This window comes from Berghia stephanieae, chromosome 1 (genome assembly GCF_034508935.2).
Source record: "Berghia stephanieae isolate SIO BIC M18660-M18661 chromosome 1, UCSD_Bste_1.3, whole genome shotgun sequence".
Lineage (NCBI taxonomy): Eukaryota > Metazoa > Mollusca > Gastropoda > Nudibranchia > Aeolidiidae > Berghia > Berghia stephanieae.
The window spans coordinates 62,572,637-62,583,135 of NC_088360.1; the positions used below are offsets into that span (position 1 = coordinate 62,572,637).

The 10,499-nt window shown below is 33.2% G+C and overlaps 1 protein-coding gene across 3 annotated transcripts in view; it reads left to right on the forward strand.

Moving 5' to 3' along the window:
- Window positions 1-787: 787 nt before the first annotated feature.
- LOC144979021 (metalloprotease TIKI1-like) overlaps window positions 788-10,499 on the forward strand; it is a 316,998-nt gene continuing 307,286 nt past the window's right edge. The window contains exon 1 of one of the 3 annotated variants that reach the window (XM_078925638.1): window positions 788-1,058. The gene's annotated coding sequence lies outside the window, so the exon portion shown is untranslated. The remainder of the gene's footprint in view (window positions 1,059-10,499) is intronic. The other 2 variants (XM_078925643.1, XM_078925646.1) reach the window with 2 other exon arrangements.

Genomic DNA, 10,499 nt, shown 5'->3' on the forward strand with positions numbered 1-10,499 from the left:
CTGAAATAAATGCCATTCCTGATTTCAACAAGCAAATTATACAAAGATTTGCAGAGATGAATCATTGCCTTGCAGATTTTCTTAGCAAGTACTAAAAGTAAGTTGTTTCTGTAAAAGTCTTTTTCCTCTATTATCACTTATTGAGTGAGTGCCTTATCTACCAAATTCAGTCCCGACGTTAGCTGTTGGACGAAGAATACTGTAATTACAAAGACCTCTCCACACCGGACTGGTATATCAATGTTGAGGCTTGTTGTTTTCATTAATAATGTGATTTTACGAGTTTTGTTCACTCGTACACATAGAAACCATCGTGCACCCCCCCCCCCCCCTTAAGAGTGTTATGTGTACTGTTATATTAATAGTGTTCACTGTGTTGTAAAAAATTTTCTTTTTACCATACGCCGTCAACAGGCCACGCCGCTGATTATTATTATTATTATTATTATTATTATTATTATTATTATTATTAATTATTATTATTATTATTATTATTATTATTATCATTATCATTATTATTATTATTATTATTATTATTATTATTATTATTATTATTATTATTATTATTATTATTATTATTATTGTTATCGTCATCAAACCAAAACCAAGGTATGAATTAAAATAATCAATCCACATCTAACTTCGAGCCCCGGGGTGAATCTTCTCATCCCTCGCCCCTCGCCCCGCCTGTCTGCTACCGGATCCACCGCGGGCAACCAGACGCGTGCCTTGATTGGTTGAATACTGGATGGGGGATCGCGCCGTGTGAACAGAACTGAACGTTGTTAATGTTTTCTCGTTACAACCCAAACATTTGGCGTTCATAGTTCATTCATAAAAGTCAAGGTGGGAGTCCACATGGAACGTTGAATACTTGAATCAACAGTCATTCGTATCTCGCAAGGTATTGAATAGTAATTGTAGGCTAGAGTTCTGCTGTTTTTATTTTTAAATATTTCAACACATTTTTTTCTTCTGTGATTCTTGGAATTAACTTCAATTATCTGGAGTCAAATCTTGGATTACAAAGATTTACCACCCTGGATATATTTGTGTTGGTATGTATCTTGACTGTCTTAAATAATGAAAAGAAAAGCAAAGTGTAACTTACTATTACTATACTATAATAATAGAAGAGTTCAGTAGATAGAAAAAAATAAAGAACATGATTTCACAAAAATGCTGTAGAGAATCTGTAAATCAAATCTTTGACCATGTGTTGTGAATAGTATTCAATAGTCTGATGTCACTTGCGCCCAGCAACGAGCAGCTTGGTTCTAAACAAAAGAAAATCCGTACTTTTTATTCTTCATGCTGGCTAGAACTTTTCACGTGTAATGTGATCAGAATGTATAAAAGTCAAAACATGATTTATAATGTTTTTCTCCTCTAGATACACTTTTATCCTCGTCAGAGAAGTATTTCATAAGGGTGTCCGCCATTGTCCCAATAGTTTAGAACCAGTTACTAAGTTACTATGCGTCATTATGAGGGAAGTGACGTTATGACTGTTGAAGCCTATCATATTCACTTTCATATGTACCATCAAATTTGTGAGAGAGAGAGAGAGAGAGAGAGAGAGAGAGAGAGAGAGAGAGAGAGAGAGAGAGAGAGAGAGAGTGTTTCAATATTTGACCAGAGAACTTTGAGAGTTTTTGCCTAGACGAGAGTTAGTCAAATCGATTGATATTTAAATTTGAAGTACGAGTTTTCTGGCCAAGTTAAAAAATAAAACAAAAAGAACAAAACCAACAAAAAATCATACAAACAAAAATAAAATAAAATAAAATAAAATAAAAACAACAAAAAATGAGAGTTTTATATTTAATATCCATTAAATGTGTTCAAAGCGCTTTACAATCGGCCCCTAACGTAACATGTAGAACCAGTCATGAAACCTGTTAGGTGATATCACAATTTTTTTCCTACAGAGACAACGCTATTAACGGTCGTGTACTCATTTTACAGATGAGCACGGTGAGAGAATGTGAGTAAAGAGCCTTTTCCAAGGACTCAACTATGCGCCGATCGAGGCTCGAACCCAGGACCTTCCGATCCAAGAGCGAGTATCATACTCATACCACAAGATCACATAGCCGCACGATGAATACATGTCTTTCCAGAGTAAAGCAGTTAACTCGTTAAAAGTTTTTAGTCGGTCCTTTCCCGGGTTCAATCGTCAAAGTATAGACTTACTCTGCCCAAAATTTGATGTCACAATATCAGGCGACTATCATCAAAAGAAAAAGACCAGTGACTTTTATTTAAAAATTCATATTCAGAATTTGTCATTTCATACGGACTTGACCCTGTGATGAAAGTAAGCCTCACTTGAAAAACTTCTCTAGACATTGCCACATGAAGTGTGATAAATTGAACTGATGGTCAACAAACCTGTATTATGCTCTTTGTGTAAGGGTGTTTGTGTTTGTGCGTATGAGGGGTGGGGGGGGGGGGGGGGGAAATAAAAGAGAAGGCTCTGCGTAAACATTTGGCAAACAGAGGAGTTTTGTGTAGAAAAACAAATCGGATCCATGTTATTGTGACAGTTTATTACATTTTTGGTCTTTATTCATATCGTATCATTTAAGAACTAATGGGCCTATAAATCTTTGTGTAACTTTCGTGCATTGATAGATACACTTTTTTTCAATGTTACATAAACAACATTAACTAACACTTTACGGTATATAACCACTATTTCAAATTATTAAATATCTAACACACAAATAAGTGTCAAGGTCAGGATTTGTTGTAAAAATTTTCCTATCATTAGACAAGTCCAACTTTTTACATTCGAGAGTTTCATTTCATAAATATACAAAATGCAAATAATATCCAATGTCCTGACACATTATTAAAGCCATTTGAATTATAAAATAAGCAATCTCGTTGAATCGGTACAATATTGTCCAAGGAGATAAACACCAACGCCGGTTATCAAAAATTCTTAGCCGTGATGCGGTGATTAGCTTTAATTATTTTATAATCTTTTATTTTAATTGACACCTTTTAATACAAGAGCAAACGTAATAATTTGTTTAGTTTTAAAAAAGATTTGATAACCCAACCAATCAATAGGCTCAAAATCGAAAAAATATCAGAAATCCCATTTTAAGTCTTAGACTAGGCATTTGTGATATCTAATCTTGTAAGTGTAACAACGGTTGCTTTCCTTTCAGTGATGGCCTTACTCCAATGCGCGTGTTGTACTATAACGCCAAAAAGAAGCGTTCGCTAGATAAAATAATCGCTAATGCACATCTTATCTAAATCGATACGTAAGTAAACCTAAGTCGGTGAAAATGTTTATTTATACACACACATATGTTTAAAGACTAGGATTGGATTGTAGTCGTCGTTAACATATAGCCTGATGATTCCCTCAAATTATTGAACAATACAAGGCGACATCAAAATAAAGTTAAAAGTGAGTTATTGTTAATAGGCTGTTGCTTTAGGAGAGAAACGATCACATTGATTGAACTATTAAATAAAAATCACTTTTCACTTTGTTTTGAAGATCGTCGCTTTGTATTGCGACGTGATTTATGGTCAGAGTAATGCTATGAGTTGATGAAGGCTACGATTCGACCATTGAAAGGATCAAATGAAAAACATTTTAGAAGTGGTCCTTTAGGGTTATAAGGACCATGAACCAGAGCTATCTCGAGTTATATAGCGATGAACGAGCTCTAACAATTACATGCTGCCGTTTGGATATGAGCAAGTTGCAAATCAATAATAATATAGGGTCAGGAAAAAACCTCAACTGAACCTGAGTTTGATACTGACAGAAAAGGAGCTCAGGATTATTCATTTATTCATTCTTTTAGAAATATTTTTGTTGTTGTTTTTGTCTGTCTGATATTTTAGTTTGTTTTGTTTTATTTTTCCAATTTAAGATATTGTGTTTATTATGCATTTACCATCACGAATAGACATTAATTCAAGTATCATATTTGTGGCTATAAATTCAATTTCTAGCAACGAGTTTCATCCCTGCATAGCACCAATTTGATGGGTCACATATTGTGCAGGTTAATCAATAGATAAATATGGTCCTCAAGATATCAAAAATGAAAGTCTTAAACCTGCAGTTACATCCAGATTAAATGACATGAGAAAAAGAAGAACTGACTAAATTCGCTATCGCCGTAGACCAGTTAATTGCTGTACTTTGTGTAAACACGTGATTGAAAATTTGGCCAGAAAACTCGTCCTTCAAATATCGATCAATTTAATTGACCCTCGTCTTGGAAAAAAAAAAACAACTCCCAAACCTGGGACTTAGTGAAGTTTTTGCCAAGATGAAGGTCATTTAGATAGATCGATATTTGAAATTAACTTTTATGACCAAAATTTTAAACACGTGTTTATCCATAGTATGGCAGTTAACTGGTTCAAATGGTAAGCAGCTCTTAGCCAAATTCCACACCTGTTGTAATCCTGATCACTGATAACCTGGTCTAGACTATATCAGAAAACCAGGCACAAGTCTGTTATATTATTACTTCTTCTATGTATATATCTCTCTCTAACTCAGTACCTAGTTAAATGGATAAGACCTAGAATAGAGCACATCAAACCTTAGCTTTAAAAAAAATCCCAAAAAACGGAAGTCTTGATAGAAACACTGACAACCTAGCACCAATAGAAAAAAAAATAGAAAAGCAGAAATAGTTTCTCAATGGTTCAAAAATATGTGGACAAAGATGTTGATTTCTCCATACTATTTCGACACTTTAGAAAGCTATAACAACTATGATCTCGAATATATGTTTGACTGAAGAAAATGTGATATAATGGTCATTTATTGCATATTAATCAAACCTTCTAAAGATGGAGCAACAAGAGAAAAAAATCATAATATATATTGAGAAAATGCTATTGGTATAAATTTGATAAGAAAGTTACGACACAGGACAGTTGTTCTTTATTAATATCCGATATTATGGTTTATTTGATTAATTAATCGACTTATTTCATGTCGTATTTATTTTAAAATTTTGAATATTTCATATGGTACAGAAAAACCAAGGATTGATTCGTTGACTGATTAACTGATTAATTTATTTAATGTTAGATTAACTGACCAATTGATAATGATGATAATTTTTGGTGTCGAATTGCCACAATTGTAACAAATTGAAAACGAAATGAATATGTTTATGTTGTGTATATCGCACGTGTGGAGAAAGAGAGAGAGAGAGAGAGAGAGAGAGAGAGAGAGAGAGAGAGAGAGAGAGAGAGAGAGAGAGAGAGAGAGAAAGAGAGAGAGAAAATAAGTAGGAGTGAAATATCTGTTCAATGTTACAGTTATCATTTAACGTTATAACAAGTGTAACTAAATGACAAATTGCCATATTTATGGACAATAAAGATCTATTATTATTATTAATTATTATTATTATTATTATTATTATTATTATTATTATTATTATTATTATTATTATTATTATTATTATTTATGTATTTGTTTATCTTTTTATTCATTTATTTATCGTAGTCTTTTTATGCACCTCCGTTGACGGTGTATCCTAATGGATCGTTTTTATACACCTCCGTCACGCATGCGCATTCCACCCAATTTCATCAGTGATAATGTGTTCCTGTATTTGGCACATGGCTAAAGTTATATTGCCATCTGTAGGATGTTTTTGTTAACAAATTTATAAATCTAAAAAATCGAAACATAAAACCAGAAAATAGAAGTTGTATTGAAGGTAAAATAATGTTTTAGAAAGACCTTATTAAATGTGATGAACAGTCAGGTGGCTCCGTAGCTCAGTGGACAGACTTTAACCTTGAAAGTACTGGGTTCGATTCCCATTGCAGACATTAAAAAAAAGTTTACTTTAATGAGAAAGAATAATTTTTATTTTTTTTTCTTCTTTTTTTTTTGTTTGTTTGTTTGTTTGTTTTTTTTTTTTTTTTTGTTTTTCAAAAACTTTTTATCATGTTTAAAAAAAAATCGATTTTAATTTTCTAAAATTATTTATTTATTTGAGATCAGTATTTGTGTGTCATGTTTCTTTTTACCTTTGATTTTTAAATTATTGTTATTATTCTTTAATTTATTATCATTGTATAAACGTACATCGGTAATCACTAAACAGCGGGCTATACTACAATCTAAAACTATTTAAACGTCATGGACGTATGCAGCAACATTTTCATTTTCATTAATCAACCATCACCGCCAACGGAGAGGCGCATAACCACGATGCATTTTTTTTACACCCCCAACCAGAGGTGCATAAAAACGGTGCATTTTTTTACACTTCCAACGGAGGTGCATAAAACGCCACCTTTATTTATTGGTAAATGCGCTTGTTGTTTCCGTTATAAAAACGACCCAATGTTTTCTACCTTGTACAAAACTATGTCATTGGCACTCATGCCCCTAATGGATTGTCTACTCTTACCATTCTACGCATTGGTGGTTGGGGGAGGGGGGGGGGGATGGGCTCAAGTTTGGAATGTTCTCCAGATTCCATCTTTGCTGTATCGGCATGTCAGAAGGAGATTTTTGGAAATTTGTCATGGTTTTATTGTTCTCGAAATAGTCAATGATTTTGAAAATTAGGTTGAACTATTTGAAATGCATTTTGCGTAAAATTTATAGAGTAATTATTTAGAGTTCTAAAGGTCTGACACTTCAATTCTTTCAGATTTTAAAACTGAAATCTTTCTTTTCAAGAGTGAGTGTTGTTATTGACTGTTTTCTTTATGTGTTTTTCTTTTTTATTGTCTGTTTTATTCTTTAAAATTTGAAACAAATATATAAAGAGCACTCATTAACTCAGGTTTTAAAACTTGTCAATTTGTTTATGACTCTTGAGTCTAGTTTTTGTTAATCTTTAGATGCTACATGAAAAATTGTTGTAGCACACAAAAAATGACATTTACTTTAAATCTAAGCCATATTGGCACATTGCAAATATTCAAATTTCAAATCGTTTGTCTTAAACTAATAAGCCCTTAATTGGTGCGGACCTTGGATGATCAGAACTTTTATAAAAGAATAGTAAACAGTCAAATTAATGACTTGACCATATTGCTGCTAACTACCGAAAATGTGCATTCTCATTATACAAATCAGTACGGTAGCGATAGTTTGAAGACACCGACACCAACTTTCACTACATTTAGTCTATATTTCTGTCAACAACAAATTAATTAGAAAGTTAGAAAGTGTCCTGATGCAAGCAGAGTAATATTTAATTGACAACTAAAATATATGTATTTTGCGTTTTGTAAGTGGTTCTACCAGGGCACTATTTATAAACCTGTCAGAATACCGATATTTAGTTTGAAATTCGCTTGAGTTGTTGACGAAACAAAAGTATGAAAAGTCTCCTCGTGGACTTATCAAACGCTTATGAAACGCGGCATGGATTTTATTGAAAATTGTTTCAATTTGGGGATTAGGTGTACAAGTCACTTATCGACATATCTTATTTCAAATTTGAACTGACTCTTTAATTGATTCCTAAAGTTTGGTCATATTCGTGAATTTAACATCGAGAACATATTCCATCAATAATCTTTACACATTCAAAGTGCAATTACCTTCTGTGGGCCATTCATTGTTATATTAGAATTCAAATGCCTTGCTAAGTACTTGTACTCTTTACATTACAGTAACATGCCGGTCAGAAAATCTGATGGATTTCATTTTATTCCAATCCCAGCATCCATAACTACAATGGAGCCCCATGAATAGGTATCTCAACATCGTCTTTACTTTAAAATATGTTTTTTTTTCTGTTGTTGTTTTTTATTTCCGAATTTTACGCATTGAGATATTATACTATAGGGACGAGGAGAGAAAATAAAGACAGAAAGAAAGAGAGAGAGAGAGAGAGAGAGAGAGAGAGAGAGAGAGAGAGAGGGGGGGGGAGAGGGAGAGAGATGGGGGTGGGTGGGCGGGGGGTAGGGAGGAAGAGAGAGATAAGGGGGGTAGGGAGGAAGAGAGAGAGAGAGAGAGAGAGAGAGAGAGAGAGAGAGAGAGAGATAGAGGGGGGGGGGGGAAGTATTAGAAAAACTAAAAGTTTAGCGTAATAGAATAGCATAAATTATACGATCTCAAACGTTCAAAAAATGTCTGAACACATTATCAAGCTTGATACATCAAGAATAATTGGCAAGGTGACATCCGATAATCGCTCATTGTTTATAAACTAGGGTACAGTATGGTCACGTGAAGTTACTAAAGAAGCGTATCTATAAATAGTCGAAGCCGCCTAATGGGACATTATCGTTATGCATAACTCTTCCATTGAACGATCTGAAACGGTTCATAAGGGTAACAGTGTGAAGCAGAAATCATTACGCTACAACCTCCTCTCTTCCGGCTCAAAACTCATTGGATGTGTGAAAACAATCATTTGCACAATGAATACGAAATGAATAGTTTACATATTGAGTCATAAGGTGGCAGTACATTTTAGGTAGCAAGATGTACAGGTCGATTTTTATGATTATGGGGCGTAAACGAGCGAGGATAGATGGATGCCATCTCTCTGAAACCAGAAGATCAATTGCAGAATGTTTCGGAGGACTAGTTTCGGAATTGCAAGGAGATTGGATCCTGTATTTTGACACCAGACTTTTGTTCTTTATTGTTTTAATGAGTTGAGAAACACCAGTAAATGGGTACTTGTGTTAGATATAATAATAATAATAATAATAATAATAATAATAATAATAATAATAATAATAATAATAATAATAATAATAATAATAATAATAATAATAATAATAATAATAATAATACTAATAATAATAATAATAATAATAATAATAATAATAATAATAATAATAATATAATAATAATAATAATAGATCTTTATTGTCCATAAATATGGCAATTTGTCATTTAGTTACACTTGTTATAACGTTAAACGATAACTGTAACATTGAACAGATATTTCACTCCTACTTATTTTCTCTCTCTCTCTCTCTCTCTCTCTCTCTCTCTCTCTCTCTCTCTCTCACACACACACACACACACACACACACAACATAAACATATTCATTTCGTTTTCAATTTGTTACGATTGTGGCAATTCGACACCAAAAATTATCATTATTATCAATTGGTCAGTTAATCTTACATTAAATAAATTAATTAGTTAATCAGTCAACGAATCAATCCTTGGTTTTTCTGTACCATATGAAATATTCAAAATTTTTATTGCTGATGGAACGAACGTTGATTTATACTTGTTAGCTCTACATAATTTAATCTGACAAAACCTTCTCCCAGATGGTAAAAGACTAAATTCATGGTATCAAATATGTTTTTTATTGTTGGTAATTGAGAATGCTTTCCTTTCTATTGCTTTTCCATGAATTCTTTCTACTCCATCAAGAGGATGGTTTATTATTTTTGATACCTCTTTGATAGATTTTGAAATCCGCCAAACCATATGGTACAGCCAAACGCAATTACACTTTTAATCAGTGAGTCATAAATTCTTAACATAGTTTTCTTCCTTACTTGAAATGTTCTCAATGTCCTTAGGATGTATAATCTTTGGGCAACTTTCTTAGATATTATATTAATATGTTGAGAGAAATTGAGGGAACTATCAATGGTTATTCCTAAATATTTAAAATAGTCAACTATCTCAACATCATCTTCACCGATCGCCATCACTTTAAGTCGTTTTTATTTTTTACACCAAACACCTGTTCTTTCGTTTTTTCAACATTTAATTCAAGCTGATTTTGTTTACACCAATCGGTGAATATATTTATTTGTTTGAAATAATTCTTTTCGGTAACTTTATCTTTTAATAAGCCAAGAATAGCAGTATCATCTGCTTATTTCACTATAAAACAATTTTCGAAGGATGGTCTGCAGTCGTTGGTGTATAAGATGTACAGGATTGGGGAACTCACGCAGCCTTGGGGACATCCGTTCGACAACGTTCTTTTGTTGGAGATATGTTCACCCAATTTTACACATTGCGGTCTATGGGTCAGAAACTCTTTATACCATTTAATAAGGTAGTTTGGAATATCCATGTTACACAACTTTTGAAGCAAAATATCTGTGTTCATGGCATTAAAAGCTGACGAAAAGTCGACAAACAGGATTCTGGCGTAATTCGAGGGCGTTTGGTCAAGGTGTTTTGAGATCGAATTTGTGGCGGTTAATAGTGCGTCTTCTACACTGAGATGTTGCTGGTATGCAAATTGGTACGGATCTAGCAATTTCAAGTCATAACATTTTTGTAGGAGCTCAGATTTTTAAAAAATTTCTAAACATTTCATTACAAGCGATGTAAGCGCCACTGGACGGAAGTCGTTCAATACGGTCGGACAACGCTTTTTTGGAACTGGAACGACAATCGATGTTTTCCAAAGTACTGGCACTGATTGTTCATCGATTGACCTTTGGAAAAGTTTTGTATAAGGTATAGCCAGTTGTTGGTGACAGTTTTTCAAAATAGTTCCGGTAATGTTGTCTGGTCCTGGTGCTTTAT